General features: G+C 35.4%; 1 protein-coding gene across 1 annotated transcript in view; it reads right to left on the minus strand.

Annotated features, from left to right (window-relative positions):
• LOC146694334 (dehydrogenase/reductase SDR family member 11-like) overlaps positions 1 to 20835 on the minus strand; it is a 122514-nt gene that overhangs the window by 100574 nt on the left and 1105 nt on the right. The gene's annotated exons all lie outside the window — the stretch shown is intronic.

Consider the following 20835-nt stretch of genomic DNA (forward strand, 5'->3'; position numbering starts at 1 on the left):
CCTATAAAAAGCAGAAATACTATATTAGGCACAAACAGTATAAAAAGCAGAAATACTATAATTTAGCAGAAATACTATGTTAGGCACAAATAGTATAAAAAGCAGAAATACAATTATATAGCAGAAATGCTGTATTTAGAAAGAAAAATATAACATAGTAGAAATAGTATGATTTGGCAGAAATACTATATTTAGCACATATACTGTAACATGACAGAAATTCCTCCAATTAGTAGTAATACTTTAACATAACACAAATGTTATGATTTGGCACAAAAATCATGATTTGGCAAAAATACTATGATTTAGCAGAAATACTATGATTGAGCAGAAGTACTAAGATGTAGTAAAAGTACTTTGATTGAACAGAAATACAATTATGGAGGAGTAATACTTTAAAATGGGAGAAATATTGATACACACACACACATACACAGAGCCTAAAGGGAAGAGTATTTGTGCCATGGAGTGTTAACAAGAATGTGAGGTCCATATTATCAAAAGCTGGTAAAATCATAAAAGTTTGCAGAATTGTAATAAATGATGAATATGAATTACTGGTCTGTGACAGTGTATTAATTTGTAGGGAAAAAAAACATGTTGACCAAGGTGGAATCGAACCCACGATCTTTGGCTTGCAGAGCCGTGTCATTACCAACTGCGCCACTGGGAAAGAGAGCGGCCGCTTTGGAAAAACAGGCTGATGAGGAGTCAGAATTAGATCGCGGTGAGAGGCGAAAAACACCGTTTTTTGGAGTTACAAAACGTTGTGTAACTCAAAAACTAGGTGGACTAGAAGCATAATTCTTCTACTGGGTGAATCAGCGGTGTACTTTGAGTGCGATTTTCATTGCTCTCTGTACATCTATCGCTGAGATATGACGAGAGAGGAAACGGGAGACCTCAGATATGATTGGCTGGCTGGGAAGCCGTGCAGGCTGTGATCTGTATACTTGAATGTCTGAGTCCTCACAGAGGATTGGCTGCCTGGGGACCTGGCAGAAATATATAGAAATAGTATGATTAAGCATAAATTCTATAAAAAGCAGAAATAGTATATTAAGCACAAATCCTATAAAAAGCAGAAATAGTATATTAAGCAGAAATCTTATGAAATAGCAGAAATTGTATGATTTAGCACAATAGTAATAAGTTAAACAGAAAAATTGGAAAAGCAAAAAGGAAAGCTGAAAAAATGCTGAACATGCTGAGGGTCCCTCAAATATACTTGTTAAATGAAAAAAATCAGCAAAAAAACCTATAACAGCCACACAATCACAAATATGTACACATGAGGAAACACACATGCACAGAGAGACACACACACAAGATCCAATTCAGTCAACCAGTCTAAATATACTGAATTTGAAGCTTAGAATGAGGTCATGCCATAAAAAGGCTCTCTCTCTCTCTCTCTCTCTGTCACACACACACACACACACACACACACACACACACACACACACACACACACACACACACACACACACACACAGGGAGAGAGAAGTAAGTTTCTAGGTCAGCCTGGGAGCTGCTGAATTTGAATCCACCAATCAGAGAGGCTGTGCACTTTTTCCCGCCAAAACAGGTGCATCTTTTTACACACGCAGCACGGAGAGGCACAGGATTATTGCAGCCTATTTCTCATAGTGAGGACTCCCCTCAAACAAATGACCATAATTTCCAAACCGTAGGGGCTAGAGCGGTCATTCTTACACCGTTTTGTTCAGAAGAGATGGGGGAATCTTCCAGTGTTAACAATTTATCATTAAAATGTGAATTTTTAGAGATATACGACATGGATGACTTGTTGACTTAGAAGCCACGAATTCCCCCAATATGCAAATTTGAATGCCTGAGGCCACATATATGATTGGCTGCCTGGGAAGCCGTGCAGGCCCTGATTTGTGGATTTGAATTCCTCAGCCCTCAGATATGATTGGCTGGCTTAGAAGCCATGAAGGCCCCAATATGCAAATTTGAATGCCTCAGGACACATATATGATTGGCTGGGAAACCGTGCAGGCCCTGATTTGAAAATTTGAATGTCTAAGTCCTCACAGAGGATTGGCTGCCTGGGGACCTGGCAGAAATATATAGAAATACTATGATTAAGCATAAATACTACATTTAGTAGAAATACTATGTTTTAGCACAAATACTATAAAAAGCAGAAATACTATAATTTAGCAGAAATACTATATTAAGCACAAATCCTATAAAAAGCAGAAATACTATATTAAGCACAAATTCTATAAAAAGCAGAAATACTATATTAAGCACAAATCCTATTAAAAGCAGAAATACTATATTAAGCACAAATCTTATAAAATAGCAGAAACAGTATGATTTAGCACAATAGTAATAAGTTAAACAGAAAAATTGGAAAAGCAAAATGGACAGCTGAAAAAATGCTGAACATGCTGAGGTTCCCTCAAATATACTTGTTAAATGAAAACATCAGCAAAAAAATGCACAGGGAGAGAGAAGTAAGTTTCTAGGTCAGCCTGGGAGCTGCTGAATTTGAATCCACCAATCAGAGAGCCTGTGTACTTTTTCCCGCCAAAACAGGTGCATCTTTTTACACACGCAGCAGAGAGGCACAGGATTATTGCAGCCTATTTCTCATAGTGAGGACTCCCCTCAAACAAATGACCATTATTTCCTAACCGTAGGGGCTAGAGCGGTCATTCTTACACCGTTTTGTTCAGAAGAGATGGGGGAATCTTCCAGTGTTAACAATTTATCATTAAAATGTGAATTTTTAGAGATATACGACATGGATGACTTGTTGACTTAGAAGCCACGAATTCCCCCAATATGCAAATTTGAATGCCTGAGGCCACATATATGATTGGCTGGCTGGGAAGCCGTGCAGGCCCTGATTTGTGAATTTGAATTCCTCAGCCCTCAGATATGATTGGCTGGCTTAGAAGCCATGAAGGCCCCAATATGCAAATTTGAATGCCTCAGGACACATATATGATTGGCTGGGAAACCGTGCAGGCCCTGATTTGAAAATTTGAATGTCTAAGTCCTCACAGAGGATTGGCTGCCTGGGGACCTGGCAGAAATATATAGAAATACTATGATTAAGCATAAATACTACATTTAGTAGAAATACTATGTTTTAGCACAAATAGTATAAAAAGCAGAAATATTATAATTTAGCAGAAATACTATATTAGGCACAAATCCTATAAAAAGCAGAAATAGTATGATTAAGCATAAATACTACATTTAGTAGAAATACTATGTTTTAGCACAAATAGTATAAAAAGCAGAAATATTATAATTTAGCAGAAATACTATATTAGGCACAAATCCTATAAAAAGCAGAAATAGTATGATTAAGCATAAATACTACATTTAGTAGAAATACTATGTTTTAGCACAAATAGTATAAAAAGCAGAAATACTATAATTTAGCAGAAATACTATATTAGGCACAAATCCTATAAAAAGCAGAAATAGTATGATTAAGCATAAATACTACATTTAGTAGAAATACTATGTTTTAGCACAAATAGTATAAAAAGCAGAAATATTATAATTTAGCACAAATAGTATAAAAAGCAGAAATATTATAATTTAGCACAAATAGTATAAAAAGCAGAAATATTATAATTTAGCACAAATAGTATAAAAAGCAGAAATACTACATTTAGTAGAAATACTATGTTTTAGCACAAATACTATAAAAAGCAGAAATACTATAATTTAGTAGAAATACTATATTAAGCACAAATCCTATAAAAAGCAGAAATACTATATTAGGCACAAATCCTATAAAAAGCAGAAATACTATATTAGGCACAAATCCTATAAAAAGCAGAAATACTATGTTAGGCACAAATCCTATAAAAAGCAGAAATACTATATTTAGCAGAAATACTATATTAGGCACAAATCCTATGAAAAGCAGAAATAGTATGATTTAGCAGAATAGTAATAACTTACAAAATTACAAATATGGAGGCATATTGGAACACAAATGCACAGAGGGACACACAAACACAGGCTCTAATCCAGTCAACCAGTCTAACTATATTCAATTTAAATCCTACAATGACATGCTGCCAAATAAGGGCAGGGTCCTCTCTCTCCCACTAAACACACACACACACACACACACACACACACACACACACACACACACACACACACACACACACACACACACAGACAGACACAGAGGGAGAGAGCTGCTGAATTTAAATCCACCAATCAGAGTGGCTGTTTACGTTTTCCCGCCAAAACAGGTGCATCTTTTTACACACGCAGGACAGAGAGGCACAGGATTATTGCAGCCTATTTCTCATAGTGAGGACTCCCCTCAAACAAATGACCATAATTTCCTAACCGTAGGGGCTAGAGCGGTCATTCTTACACCGTTTTGTTCAGAAGAGATGGGGGAATCTTCCAGTGTTAACAATTTATCATTAAAATATGAATTATTAAAGATATTAGACTTCTAATGCACCATAACTGAGCAGAGCGAAGCAAAAACTGCCTTGACTTGCCCTCAAACAACGCTTTCTAACTCTAAATCTATTTGGAGTATCGATATCATTCTTTCACAGTAAGAGACAGCAGGCTTTGGTGAACAGTCATAGAAATTTTCAGGTCTCTGTGGAAATCCAACAAAAAGTTATGACGAGAGAAAAAAGTGGTTCATTTCCACAGTTTGAAATCTGAAGAAATCTGAGCGAAGGACAAATTTCCTACCCTCAAACAAGTCCAACTCATTTCAGAACGGTAATAGGTGAGAAAGAAATTCTTGAATTGTGAGCGTCAGGGGTGTCTGAAGATATTCGGGGACAAGCCTCATGTCTTAACTTTGCTTTGTTAAGGAGATATGACGATTCGAATATGCCTCTCATTACAGAAATCCAGCGGTGATTTTGAACAAGCTCTCCATTCACTTTATATGGAGAGTTTTCTGACATTGTGTTGGTCTGAGGAGATTTGCCAAAATTCTATAAATCCCACAACAATGATGGTGACATTTTCTGAAAGCCAGCAAAAATACCTACATTTTGATGTATAATTTGTGGAAGTTGAGTGAAAATTGAGCAAGTAGCAAACAGTTGTTCGGACATGAAGTGAAAATTGCAAAACCTTCAGTGGCACACTGGAAGCCAAGAGCATAGCAACCATAACAACGCATGTATTTTGTGAAAAATCACAATTTTGCAACTCAAAACTTTAAGAGGCATAAAAGTAAAACAGTAAAAGATTTGAAAAAGCTGAATTATACCTGAATAGCCCAATAATTTGTGAACATTTTAAAATTTGAATGGTTGTTCTAGGTGAAAGTATGAGGAAGTAGTTAAGTTTCAAAAACAAGCAAATTTTAGCAGAATTGCTGAAGTTTCCCATTCATTTCAATGGGACAAATTAAAGGAAAAAAGTGGAATATTTTAAAAAGTATAATAGTTAAAAATACCAAAAGATATAGCAGGAATTAGCAAAAATAGCTGAATAGTTTAAAGTTTGAACGGTGAAAATAGCACAAAAATTGTGGAAGTAGTTAAACGGCGAAAAGTGTACGGAAGTCCTAAGAATAATAATAATAAAGAACTAGAAAAATTTGCATTTCCTGCGAAAATGCAGTGTGGATGCTTAAAGCTGAAGCTGTATGCAAAAAGTAGCTGAAAAAGCTGAAAAGTTGCAGAAATTGTAAAAACTTTGCAGAAGCAAAAGAAGTTTGCTAAAATGGAATAACTTAGCAGAACTGCAATATCTTAGAGGAAACATAATACTTGGCAGAAATACAATAGCATAGCAGAAGTTAGCAGAAATATTGTAACTTACCAGAAACATGATAACTTCTCAAAAATACAAGAATTTAGGAGAAATAGTATAAGATAACAGAAAGAATATATTTAGCCAAAAATACTTAAACATTACAGAAACACTATGATTTAGAAAAATAGTACAACAGAGCAGAAATATTGTGATTTACCAGAGACACTGTGATGAACTATGAATATTGTAATTTTAAATTGAGACTATGTTTTAGCACAAATATTATAATTTGGCAGAAATACTATAATTTAGCAGAAATACTATATTAAGCACAAATCTTATAAAAAGCAGAAATGGTATGATTAAGCACAAATACTACATTTAGTAGAAATACTTTGTTTTAGCACAAATCCCATAAAAAGCAGAAATACTGTACTATGATTTAGTAGAAAAACTATAATTAATCAGAAATACTAAATTTAGCAGAAATACTATATTAAGCACAAATACTATGAAAAGCAGAAATAGTATGATTAAGCATAAATACTACATTTAGCAGAAATACTATATTAAGCACAAATCCTATAAAAGCAGAAATAGTATATTAAGCACAAATCTTATAAAATAGCAGAAATAGTATGATTTAGCACAATAGTAATAAGTTAAACAGAAAAATTGGAAAAGCAAAATGGACAGCTGGAAAAATGCTGAACATGCTGAGGGTCCCTCAAATATACTTGTTAAATGACAAAAATCTGCAAAAAAAATTATTACAGCCACACAATCACAAATATGTACACATGAGGAAACACACATGCACAGAGAGACCCACACACAAGATCCAATTCAGTCAACCAGTCTAAATATATTGAATTTAAATCTTAGAATGAGATCATCCCATTAAAAGCCTCTCTCTCTCTCTCTCTCTCTCTCTCTCTCTCTCTCTGTCACACACACACACACACACACACACACACACACACAGGGAGAGAGAAGTAAGTTTCTAGGTCAGCCTGGGAGCTGGTGAATTTGAATCCACCAATCAGAGAGGCTGTGCACTTTTCCCCACCAAAACAGGTGCATCTGTTTACACACGCAGCAGCACAGAGAGACACAGGATTTTTGCAGTCTATTTCTCATAGTGACGACTCCCCTCAAACAAATGACCGTAATTTCCTAACCGTAGGGGCTAGAACGGTCATTCTTACACCGTTTTGTTCAGAAGAGATGGGGGAATCTTCAAGTGTTGACAATTTATCATTAAAATATGAATTTTTAGAGATATATGACATGGATGACTTGTTGACTTAGAAGCCACGAATTCCCCAATATGCAAATTTGAATGCCTGAGACCACATATGTGATTGGCTGGCTGGGAAGCCGTGCAGGCCCTGATTTGTGGATTTGAATTCCTCAGCCCTCAGATATGATTGGCTGGCTTAGAAGCCACGAAGGCCCCAATATGCAAATTTGAATGCCTCAGGACACTTATTTGATTGGCTGGGAAACTGTGCAGGCCCTGATTTGAAAATTTGAATGTCTCAGTCCTCACAGAGGATTGGCTGCCTGGGGACCTGGCAGAAATATATAGAAATACTATTATTAAGCATAAATACTACATTTAGTAGAAATACTATGTTTTAGCACAAATATTATAAAAAGAAGAAAAACTATAAAAAGCAGAAATACTATAATTTAGAACAAATAGTATAAAAAGCAGAAATACTATAATTTAGAACAAATAGTATAAAAAGCAGAAATACTATAATTTAGCAGAAATACTATGTTAAGCACAAATCCTATAAAAAGCAGAAATACTATAATTTAGCAGAAATACTATGTTAGGCACAAATCCTATAAAAAGCAGAAATACTATAATTTAGCAGAAATACTGTATTTAGCACAAGTACCGAAAAGTACCAGAAATACTATGATTTAGCAGAATAGAAATAACTTATTGAAACACAAATGCACAGAGGGACACACAAACACAGGCTCTAATCCAGTCAACCAGTCTAACTATGTTCAATTTAAATCCTACAATGACATGCTGTCAAATAAGGGCAGGGTCCTCTCTCTCCCACTAAACACAAACACACACACACACACACACACACACACACACACACACACAGGGAGAGAGGACTAAGTTTCTAGGTCAGCCTGGGAGCTGCTGAATTTGAATCCACCAATCAGAGAGGCTGTGCACTTTTCCCCACCAAAACAGGTGCATCTGTTTACACACGCAGCAGCACAGAGAGACACAGGATTTTTGCAGTCTATTTCTCATAGTGACGACTCCCCTCAAACAAATGACCGTAATTTCCTAACCGTAGGGGCTAGAACGGTCATTCTTACACCGTTTTGTTCAGAAGAGATGGGGGAATCTTCAAGTGTTGACAATTTATCATTAAAATATGAATTTTTAGAGATATATGACACGGATGACTTGTTGACTTAGAAGCCACGAATTCCCCAATATGCAAATTTGAATACCTGGAGCCCACATACATGATTGGCTGGCTGGGAAGCCGTGCAGGCCCTGATTTGTGGATTTGAATTCCTCAGCCCTCAGATATGATTGGCTGGCTTAGAAGCCATGAAGTCCCCAATATGCAAATTTGAATGCCTCAGGACACATATATGATTGGCTGGGAAACCGTGCAGGACCTGATTTGAAAATTTGAATGTCTAAGTCCTCACAGAGGATTGGCTGCCTGGGGACCAGGCAGAAATATATAGAAATACTATGATTAAGCATAAATACTACATTTAGTAGAAATACTATGTTTTAGCACAAATCCTATAAAAAGCAGAAATACTATAATTTAGCAGAAATACTATATTAAGCACAAATCCTATAAAAAGCAGAAATACTATATTAAGCACAAATCATATAAAAAGCAGAAATACTATATTAAGCACAAATTCTATAAAAAGCAGAAATAGGATGTTTAAGCATAAACACTACATTTAGTAGAAATACTATGTTTGAGCAAAAATCCTATAAAAAGCAGAAATACTATATTAGGCACAAATCCCATAAAAAGCAGAAATAGTATGATTAAGCATAAATACTACATTTAGTAGAAATACTATGTTTTAGCACAAATAGTATAAAAAGCAGAAATATTGTAATTTAGCAGAAATACTATAATAGGCACAAATCTTATAAAATAGCAGAAATAGTATTATTTAGCACAATAGTAATAAGTTAAACAGAAAAATTGGAAAAGCAAAATGGACAGCTGAAAAAATGCTGAACATGCTGAGGGTCCCTCAAATATACTTGTTAAATGAAAAAATCAGCAAAAAAATGCACAGGGAGAGAGAAGTAAGTTTCTAGGTCAGCCTGGGAGCTGCTGAATTTGAATCCACCAATCAGAGAGCCTGTGTACTTTTTCCCGCCAAAACATGTGCCTCTTTTTACACACGCAGCACAGAGAGGCACAGGATTATTGCAGCCTATTTCTCATAGTGAGGACTCCCCTCAAACAAATGACCATAATTTCCAAACCGTAGGGGCTAGAGCGGTCATTCTTACACCGTTTTGTTCAGATGAGATGGGGGAATCTTCCAGTGTTTACAATTTATCATTAAAATATGAATTATTAAAGATATTTGACTTGTAATGCACCATAACTGAGTAGAGCGAAGCAAAAACTGCCTTGACTTGCCCTCAAACAACGCTTTCTAACTCGAAATCTATTTGGAGTATCGATATCATTCTTTCACCGTAAGAGACAGCAGGCTTTGGTGAACAATCATGGAAATTTTCAGGTCTCTGTGGAAATCCAACAAAAAGTTATGACGAGAGAAAAAAGTGGTTCATTTCCACAGTTTGAAATCTGAAGAAATCTGAGCGAAGGACGAATTTCCTACCCTCAAACAAGTCCAACTCATTTCAGAACGGTAATAGGTGAGAAAGAAATTCTTGAATTGTGAGCGTCAGGGGTGTCTGAAGATATTCGGGGACAAGCCTCATGTCTTAACTTTGCTTCGTTAAGGAGATATGACGATTCGAATATGCCTCTCATTACAGAAATCCAGCGGTGATTTTGAACAAGCTCTCCATTCACTTTATATGGAGAGTTTTCTGACCTTGTGTTAGTCTGAGGAGATTTGCAAAAATTCTATAAATCCCACAACAATGATGGTGACATTTTCTGAAAGCCAGCAAAAATACCTACGTTTTGATGTATAATTTGTGGAAGTTGAGTGAAAATTGAGCAAGTAGCAGGAAGTTGTTCGGACATGAAGTGAAAATTGCAAAACCTTCAGTGGCACACTGGAAGCCAAGAGCATAGCAACCATAACAACACATGTATTTTGTGAAAAATCACAATTTTGCAACTCAAAACTTTAAGAGGCATAAAAGTAAAAAGGTAAAAGATTTGAAAAAGCTGAATCATACCTGAATAGCCCAATAATTTGTGAACATTTTAAAGTTTGAATGGTTGTTCTAGGTGAAAATATGAGGAAGTAGTTAAGTTTCAAAACAAGCACATTTTAGCAGAATTGCTGAAGTTTCCCATTCATTTCAATGGGACAAATTAAAGGAAAAAAGTGGAATATTTTAAAAAGTATAATAGTTAAAAATACCAAAAGATATAGCAGGAATTAGCAAAAATAGCTGAATAGTTTAAAGTTTGAACGGTGAAAATAGCACAAAAATTGTGGAAGTAGTTAAACGGCGAAAAGTGTACGGAAGTCCTAAGAATAATAACTAGAAAAATTTGCATTTCCTGCGAAAATGCAGTGTGGATGCTTAAAGCTGAAGCTGTATGCAAAAAGTAGCTGAAAAAGCTGAAAAGTTGCAGAAATTGTAAAAACTTTGCAGAAGCAAAAGAAGTTTGCTAAAATGGAATAACTTAGCAGAACTGCAATATCTTAGAGGAAACATAATACTTGGCAGAAATACAATAGCATAGCAGAAGTTAGCAGAAATATTGTAACTTACCAGAAACATGATAACTTCTCAAAAATACAAGAATTTAGGAGAAATAGTATAAGATAACAGAAAGAATATATTTAGCCAAAAATACTTAAACATTACAGAAACACTATGATTTAGAAAAATAGTACAACAGAGCAGAAATATTGTGATTTACCAGAGACACTGTGATGAACTATGAATATTGTAATTTTAAATTGAGACTATGTTTTAGCACAAATATTATAATTTGGCAGAAATACTATAATTTAGCAGAAATACTATATTAAGCACAAATCTTATAAAAAGCAGAAATGGTATGATTAAGCACAAATACTACATTTAGTAGAAATACTTTGTTTTAGCACAAATCCCATAAAAAGCAGAAATACTGTACTATGATTTAGTAGAAAAACTATAATTAATCAGAAATACTAAATTTAGCAGAAATACTATATTAAGCACAAATACTATGAAAAGCAGAAATAGTATGATTAAGCATAAATACTACATTTAGCAGAAATACTATATTAAGCACAAATCCTATAAAAGCAGAAATAGTATATTAAGCACAAATCTTATAAAATAGCAGAAATAGTATGATTTAGCACAATAGTAATAAGTTAAACAGAAAAATTGGAAAAGCAAAATGGACAGCTGGAAAAATGCTGAACATGCTGAGGGTCCCTCAAATATACTTGTTAAATGACAAAAATCTGCAAAAAAAATTATTACAGCCACACAATCACAAATATGTACACATGAGGAAACACACATGCACAGAGAGACCCACACACAAGATCCAATTCAGTCAACCAGTCTAAATATATTGAATTTAAATCTTAGAATGAGATCATCCCATTAAAAGCCTCTCTCTCTCTCTCTCTCTCTCTCTCTCTCTCTCTGTCACACACACACACACACACACACACACACACACACAGGGAGAGAGAAGTAAGTTTCTAGGTCAGCCTGGGAGCTGGTGAATTTGAATCCACCAATCAGAGAGGCTGTGCACTTTTCCCCACCAAAACAGGTGCATCTGTTTACACACGCAGCAGCACAGAGAGACACAGGATTTTTGCAGTCTATTTCTCATAGTGACGACTCCCCTCAAACAAATGACCGTAATTTCCTAACCGTAGGGGCTAGAACGGTCATTCTTACACCGTTTTGTTCAGAAGAGATGGGGGAATCTTCAAGTGTTGACAATTTATCATTAAAATATGAATTTTTAGAGATATATGACATGGATGACTTGTTGACTTAGAAGCCACGAATTCCCCAATATGCAAATTTGAATGCCTGAGACCACATATGTGATTGGCTGGCTGGGAAGCCGTGCAGGCCCTGATTTGTGGATTTGAATTCCTCAGCCCTCAGATATGATTGGCTGGCTTAGAAGCCACGAAGGCCCCAATATGCAAATTTGAATGCCTCAGGACACTTATTTGATTGGCTGGGAAACTGTGCAGGCCCTGATTTGAAAATTTGAATGTCTCAGTCCTCACAGAGGATTGGCTGCCTGGGGACCTGGCAGAAATATATAGAAATACTATTATTAAGCATAAATACTACATTTAGTAGAAATACTATGTTTTAGCACAAATATTATAAAAAGAAGAAAAACTATAAAAAGCAGAAATACTATAATTTAGAACAAATAGTATAAAAAGCAGAAATACTATAATTTAGAACAAATAGTATAAAAAGCAGAAATACTATAATTTAGCAGAAATACTATGTTAAGCACAAATCCTATAAAAAGCAGAAATACTATAATTTAGCAGAAATACTATGTTAGGCACAAATCCTATAAAAAGCAGAAATACTATAATTTAGCAGAAATACTGTATTTAGCACAAGTACCGAAAAGTACCAGAAATACTATGATTTAGCAGAATAGAAATAACTTATTGAAACACAAATGCACAGAGGGACACACAAACACAGGCTCTAATCCAGTCAACCAGTCTAACTATGTTCAATTTAAATCCTACAATGACATGCTGTCAAATAAGGGCAGGGTCCTCTCTCTCCCACTAAACACAAACACACACACACACACACACACACACACACACACACACACAGGGAGAGAGGACTAAGTTTCTAGGTCAGCCTGGGAGCTGCTGAATTTGAATCCACCAATCAGAGAGGCTGTGCACTTTTCCCCACCAAAACAGGTGCATCTGTTTACACACGCAGCAGCACAGAGAGACACAGGATTTTTGCAGTCTATTTCTCATAGTGACGACTCCCCTCAAACAAATGACCGTAATTTCCTAACCGTAGGGGCTAGAACGGTCATTCTTACACCGTTTTGTTCAGAAGAGATGGGGGAATCTTCAAGTGTTGACAATTTATCATTAAAATATGAATTTTTAGAGATATATGACACGGATGACTTGTTGACTTAGAAGCCACGAATTCCCCAATATGCAAATTTGAATACCTGGAGCCCACATACATGATTGGCTGGCTGGGAAGCCGTGCAGGCCCTGATTTGTGGATTTGAATTCCTCAGCCCTCAGATATGATTGGCTGGCTTAGAAGCCATGAAGTCCCCAATATGCAAATTTGAATGCCTCAGGACACATATATGATTGGCTGGGAAACCGTGCAGGACCTGATTTGAAAATTTGAATGTCTAAGTCCTCACAGAGGATTGGCTGCCTGGGGACCAGGCAGAAATATATAGAAATACTATGATTAAGCATAAATACTACATTTAGTAGAAATACTATGTTTTAGCACAAATCCTATAAAAAGCAGAAATACTATAATTTAGCAGAAATACTATATTAAGCACAAATCCTATAAAAAGCAGAAATACTATATTAAGCACAAATCATATAAAAAGCAGAAATACTATATTAAGCACAAATTCTATAAAAAGCAGAAATAGGATGTTTAAGCATAAACACTACATTTAGTAGAAATACTATGTTTGAGCAAAAATCCTATAAAAAGCAGAAATACTATATTAGGCACAAATCCCATAAAAAGCAGAAATAGTATGATTAAGCATAAATACTACATTTAGTAGAAATACTATGTTTTAGCACAAATAGTATAAAAAGCAGAAATATTGTAATTTAGCAGAAATACTATAATAGGCACAAATCTTATAAAATAGCAGAAATAGTATTATTTAGCACAATAGTAATAAGTTAAACAGAAAAATTGGAAAAGCAAAATGGACAGCTGAAAAAATGCTGAACATGCTGAGGGTCCCTCAAATATACTTGTTAAATGAAAAAATCAGCAAAAAAATGCACAGGGAGAGAGAAGTAAGTTTCTAGGTCAGCCTGGGAGCTGCTGAATTTGAATCCACCAATCAGAGAGCCTGTGTACTTTTTCCCGCCAAAACATGTGCCTCTTTTTACACACGCAGCACAGAGAGGCACAGGATTATTGCAGCCTATTTCTCATAGTGAGGACTCCCCTCAAACAAATGACCATAATTTCCAAACCGTAGGGGCTAGAGCGGTCATTCTTACACCGTTTTGTTCAGATGAGATGGGGGAATCTTCCAGTGTTTACAATTTATCATTAAAATATGAATTATTAAAGATATTTGACTTGTAATGCACCATAACTGAGTAGAGCGAAGCAAAAACTGCCTTGACTTGCCCTCAAACAACGCTTTCTAACTCGAAATCTATTTGGAGTATCGATATCATTCTTTCACCGTAAGAGACAGCAGGCTTTGGTGAACAATCATGGAAATTTTCAGGTCTCTGTGGAAATCCAACAAAAAGTTATGACGAGAGAAAAAAGTGGTTCATTTCCACAGTTTGAAATCTGAAGAAATCTGAGCGAAGGACGAATTTCCTACCCTCAAACAAGTCCAACTCATTTCAGAACGGTAATAGGTGAGAAAGAAATTCTTGAATTGTGAGCGTCAGGGGTGTCTGAAGATATTCGGGGACAAGCCTCATGTCTTAACTTTGCTTCGTTAAGGAGATATGACGATTCGAATATGCCTCTCATTACAGAAATCCAGCGGTGATTTTGAACAAGCTCTCCATTCACTTTATATGGAGAGTTTTCTGACCTTGTGTTAGTCTGAGGAGATTTGCAAAAATTCTATAAATCCCACAACAATGATGGTGACATTTTCTGAAAGCCAGCAAAAATACCTACGTTTTGATGTATAATTTGTGGAAGTTGAGTGAAAATTGAGCAAGTAGCAGGAAGTTGTTCGGACATGAAGTGAAAATTGCAAAACCTTCAGTGGCACACTGGAAGCCAAGAGCATAGCAACCATAACAACACATGTATTTTGTGAAAAATCACAATTTTGCAACTCAAAACTTTAAGAGGCATAAAAGTAAAAAGGTAAAAGATTTGAAAAAGCTGAATCATACCTGAATAGCCCAATAATTTGTGAACATTTTAAAGTTTGAATGGTTGTTCTAGGTGAAAATATGAGGAAGTAGTTAAGTTTCAAAACAAGCACATTTTAGCAGAATTGCTGAAGTTTCCCATTCATTTCAATGGGACAAATTAAAGGAAAAAAGTGGAATATTTTAAAAAGTATAATAGTTAAAAATACCAAAAGATATAGCAGGAATTAGCAAAAATAGCTGAATAGTTTAAAGTTTGAACGGTGAAAATAGCACAAAAATTGTGGAAGTAGTTAAACGGCGAAAAGTGTACGGAAGTCCTAAGAATAATAATAATAAAGAATAAAGAGAAACAGGAACTCAATAGTGTGGATGCTTAAAGCATCCACACAATAATAAAGAATAAAGAGAAACAGGAACTCAATAGTGTGGATGCTTAAAGCATCCACACAATAAAGAGAAACAGGAAAACAATAGTGTGGATGCTTAAAGCATCCACACAACTAGAAAAATTTGCATTTCCTGCGAAAATGCAGTGTGGATGCTTAAAGCTGAAGCTGTATGCAAAAAGTAGCTGAAAAAGCTGAAAAGTTGCAGAAATTGTAAAAACTTTGCAGAAGCAAAAGAAGTTTGCTAAAATGGAATAACTTAGCAGAACTGCAATATCTTAGAGGAAACATAATACTTGGCAGAAATACAATAGCATAGCAGAATTTAGCAGAAATATTGTAACTTACCAGAAACATGATAACTTCTCAAAAATACAAGAATTTAGGAGAAATAGTATAAGATAACAGAAAGAATATATTTAGCCAAAAATACTTAAACATTACAGAAACACTATGATTTAGAAAAATAGTACAACAGAGCAGAAATATTGTGATTTACCAGAGACACTGTGATGAACTATGAATATTGTAATTTTAAATTAAGACTGTTTTAGCAAAAATATTATAATTTGGCAGAAATACTATAATTTAGCAGAAATACTATATTAAGCACAAATCCTATAAAAAGCAGAAATGGTATGATTAAGCATAAATACTACATTTAGTAGAAATACTTTGTTTTAGCACAAATCCCATAAAAAGCAGAAATACTGTACTATGATTTAGTAGAAAGACTATAATTAATCAGAAATACTAAATTTAGCAGAAATACTATATTAAGCACAAATCCTATGAAAAGCAGAAATAGTATGATTAAGCATAAATACTACATTTAGCAGAAATACTATATTAAGCACAAATCTTATAAAAAGCAGAAATACTATATTAAGCACAAATCCTATAAAAGCAGAAATAGTATATTAAGCACAAATCTTATAAAATAGCAGAAATAGTGTGATTTAGCACAATAGTAATAAGTTAAACAGAAAAATTGGAAAAGCAAAATGGACAGCTGAAAAAATGCTGAACATGCTGAGGTTCCCTCAAATATACTTGTTAAATGACAAAAATCAGCAAAGAAATTTATGACTGCCACACAATTACAAATATGTACACATGAGGAAACACACATGCACAGAGAGACACACACACAAGATCCAATTCAGTCAACCAGTCTAAATATATTGAATTTGAATCTTACAATGGGATCATCCCATTAAAAGCCTTTCTCTCTCTCTCTCTCTCTGTCACACACACACACACACACACACACACACACACACACACACACACACACACACACACACACAGGGAGAGAGAAGTAAGTTTCTAGGTCAGCCTGGGAGCTGGTGAATTTGAATCCACCAATCAGAGAGGCTGTGCACTTTTCCCCACCAAAACAGGTGCATCTGTTTACACACGCAGCAGCACAGAGAGACACAGGATTTTTGCAGTCTATTTCTCATAGTGACGACTCCCCTCAAACAAATGACCGTAATTTCCTAACCGTAGGGGCTAGAGTGGTCATTCTTACACCGTTTTGTTCAGAAGAGATGGGGGAATCTTCCAGTGTTGACAATTTAATATTAAAATATGAATTTTTAGAGATATATGACATGGATGACTTGTTGACTTAGAAGCCATGAATTCCCCAATATGCAAATTTGAATGCCTGAGACCACATATGTGATTGGCTGGCTGGGAAGCCGTGCAGGCCCTGATTTGTGGATTTGAATTCCTCAGCCCTCAGATATGATTGGCTGGCTTAGAAGCCACGAAGGCCCCAATATGCAAATTTGAATGCCTCAGGACACTTATTTGATTGGCTGGGAAACTGTGCAGGCCCTGATTTGAAAATTTGAATGTCTCAGTCCTCACAGAGGATTGGCTGCCTGGGGACCTGGCAGAAATATATAGAAATACTATTATTAAGCATAAATACTACATTTAGTAGAAATACTATGTTTTAGCACAAATACTATAAAAAGCAGAAATACTATAATTTAGCAGAAATACTATATTAAGCACAAATCCTATAAAAAGCAGAAATACTATATTAGGTACAAATCCTATAAAAAGCAGAAATACTATATTAGGCACAAATCCTATAAAAAGCAGAAATACTATATTAGGCACAAATAGTATAAAAAGCAGAAATACTATAATTTAGCAGAAATACTATGTTTGGCACAAATCCTATAAAAATAATAAATACTATAATTTAGTAGAAATACTATATTAGGCACAAATCTTATGAAAAGCAGAAATAGTATCATTTAGCAGAATAGTAATAACTTACAAAATTACAAAAATGGAGGCATATTGAAACACAAATGCACAGAGGGACACACAAACACAGGCTCTAATCCAGTCAACCAGTCTAACTATATTCAATTTAAATCCTACAATGACATGCTGCCAAATAAGGGCAGGGTCCTCTCTCTCCCACTAAACACACACACACACACACACACACACACACACACACACACACACACACACACACACACACAGGGAGAGAGGACTAAGTTTCTAGGTCAGCCTGGGAGCTGCTGAATTTGAATCCACCAATCAGAGAGGCTGTTTACGTTTTCCCGCCAAAACAGGTGCATCTTTTTACACACGCAGGACAGAGAGGGACAGGATTATTGCAGCCTATTTCTCATAGTGAGGACTCCCCTCAAACAAATGACCATAATTTCCTAACCGTAGGGGCTAGAGCGGTCATTCTTACACCGTTTTGTTCAGAAGAGATGGGGGAATCTTCCAGTGTTTACAATTTATCATTAAAATATGAATTATTAAAGATATTTGACTTCTAATGCACCATAACTGAGTAGAGCGAAGCAAAAACTGCCTTGACTTGCCCTCAAACAACGCTTTGTAACTCGAAATCTATTTGGAGTATCGATATCATTCTTTCACCGTAAGAGACAGCAGGCTTTGGTGAACAGTCATGGAAATTTTCAGGTCTCTGTGGAAATCCAAAAAAAAGTTATGACGAGAGAAAAAAGTGGTTCATTTCCAGAGTTTTAAATCTGAAGAAATCTGAGTGAAGGACGAATTTCCTACCCTCAAACAAGTCCAACTCATTTCAGAACGGTAATAGGTGAGAAAGAAATTCTTGAATTGTGAGCGTCAGGGGTGTCTGAAGATATTCGGGGACAAGCCTCATGTCTTAAAGTCGCTTCATTAAGGAGATATGACGATTCGAATATGCCTCTCATTACAGAAATCCAGCGATGATTTTGAACAAGCTCTCCATTGACTTTATATGGAGAGTTTTGAGACCTTGTGTTGGTCTGAGGAGATTTGCCAAAATTCTATAAATCCCACAACAATGATAGTGACATTTTCTGAAAGCCAGCAAAAATACCTACGTTTTGATGTATAATTTGTGGAAGTTGAGTGAAAATTGAGCAAGTAGCAAGAAGTTGTTCGGACATGAAGTGAAAATTGCAAAACCTTCAGTGGCACACTGGAAGCCAAGAGCATAGCAACCATAACAACGCATGTATTTTGTGAAAAATCACAATTTTGCAACTCAAAACTTTAAGAGGCATAAAAGTAAAACAGTAAAAGATTTCAAAAAGCTGAATCATACCTGAATAGCCCAATAATTTATGAACATTTTAAAGTTTGAATGGTTGTTCTAGGTGAAAATATGAGGAAGTAGTTAAGTTTCAAAAACAAGCAAATTTTAGCAGAATTGCAGAAGTTTCCCATTCATTTCAATGGGACAAATTAAAGGAAAAAAGTGGAATATTTTAAAAAGTATAATAGTTAAAAATAGCAAAAATCGTAGCAAGAAAGAGCAAAAATAGCAGAATAGTTTAAAATTTGAACGGTGAAAATCGGCTGAAAATTGTGGAAGTAGTTAAGTGCCAAAAAGTGTACGGAAGCAACTAGAATAATAATAATAATAATAATAATAAAGAATAAAGAGAAACAGGAACTCAATAGTGTGGATGCTTAAAGCATCCACACAATAAAGAATAAAGAGAAACAGGAACTCAATAGTGTGGATGCTTAAAGCATCCACACAATAATAAAGAATAAAGAGAAACAGGAACTCAATAGTGTGGATGCTTAAAGCATCCACACAATAATAAAGAATAAAGAGAAACAGGAACTCAATAGTGTGGATGCTTAAAGCATCCACACAATAATAATAATAAAGAATAAAGAGAAACAGGAAAACAATAGTGTGGATGCTTAAAGCATCCACACAATAACTAGAAAGTGCATTTTCTGAAGAAACTGCAGTGTGAATGCTTGAATCTGAATGTATGCACTGAAATGAATTAATTGCTGAATTTTGAGTTAAAAATATTGAATGAGATAAAAAAAAAACCCCGAATTTAACCTGAAAACAAAAGTGCTGAACTGCTAAAAGCTGAAGGTTACACAGAAGAAGAAGTTGGAAAAAAGCTGAAAATGTTTTAATTGTAAATTAGAAAAACCTAAGAAATGAGAAAAGAACATTTAGAGTCAGAAAACATCTGAATGAATATTAAAAGTTCATATTCTTTGAATCACTGAATGACTAAAATGTGATCCCTCCACTTTGATCCACACAGTTTAAAAAATTTAAAAGTGTGAGCTTTAAAAGACACGGTGTTGGAAAGAGAACAACGATGGCGACGTTTTGAGGGTAAAATGATGGCTTTAACACTGTGGACACAGCAGCAGTTGAAAGAGAAGTGTTTAAGATTAATTTTGGCAGAGTGGCAGGCAGAGCTCGTTAAGCAGGCAGGTGTGAGCCTGGTTGCTATAGTGACCGCACCCAATGGCTCCATACACACGACACAGACATGCACCTCACTTTTGCTGCTTAAAATGAACAGAAAAGTCAGGCCGAAACAAATCGCTCCCAAATGAAAAGTAAAAGTCGTATTGACAAAATTCTTTCACCGTGAGCGACAGCAATGTCTAGTCTACCTAATTCTCAGTTTTCATGCCTGTGGAGCTTATTATATGGACGTGGTGACAGTGGAAAGACACCATGCTCTTCTGATTTTCAAACGAACCTTCTGAGCCATTTTAACATTAGAGTCTATGGAAGAGTTGGAGGGAGGAGGCTGTGCATTGGTGACATTTATGAAAGAACCATAACACCTAGTACAATAGTAAACACATTGGATGAAAGAGGACAGCCATGGCTACGTTTTGAGGGTAAAATCATACCTGTAGAGCAAACGCTGCGGACACAGCAGCAGTTTTAAAAAAGATTTTAAGATTAATTTTTTTGCTCCTCTCACTCTAGCAGTTGAGCTGCCTCACTCTAGCCCCAACATTCCGTCCCATACACACCCATTATATACTCTGAAACGGGTGAAAAAACATCATGAAACTTAAACTGGAACTGAAGAAAAAGTATAATAGATATTGAAAAGATAAATACAAGTTG

The sequence above is a fragment of the Copadichromis virginalis genome, linkage group LG14 (assembly GCF_057382275.1).
Source record: "Copadichromis virginalis isolate Kocher_CV1m ecotype Utaka linkage group LG14, C_Virginalis_male_GT1.1, whole genome shotgun sequence".
Classification (NCBI taxonomy): Eukaryota; Metazoa; Chordata; class Actinopteri; order Cichliformes; family Cichlidae; genus Copadichromis; species Copadichromis virginalis.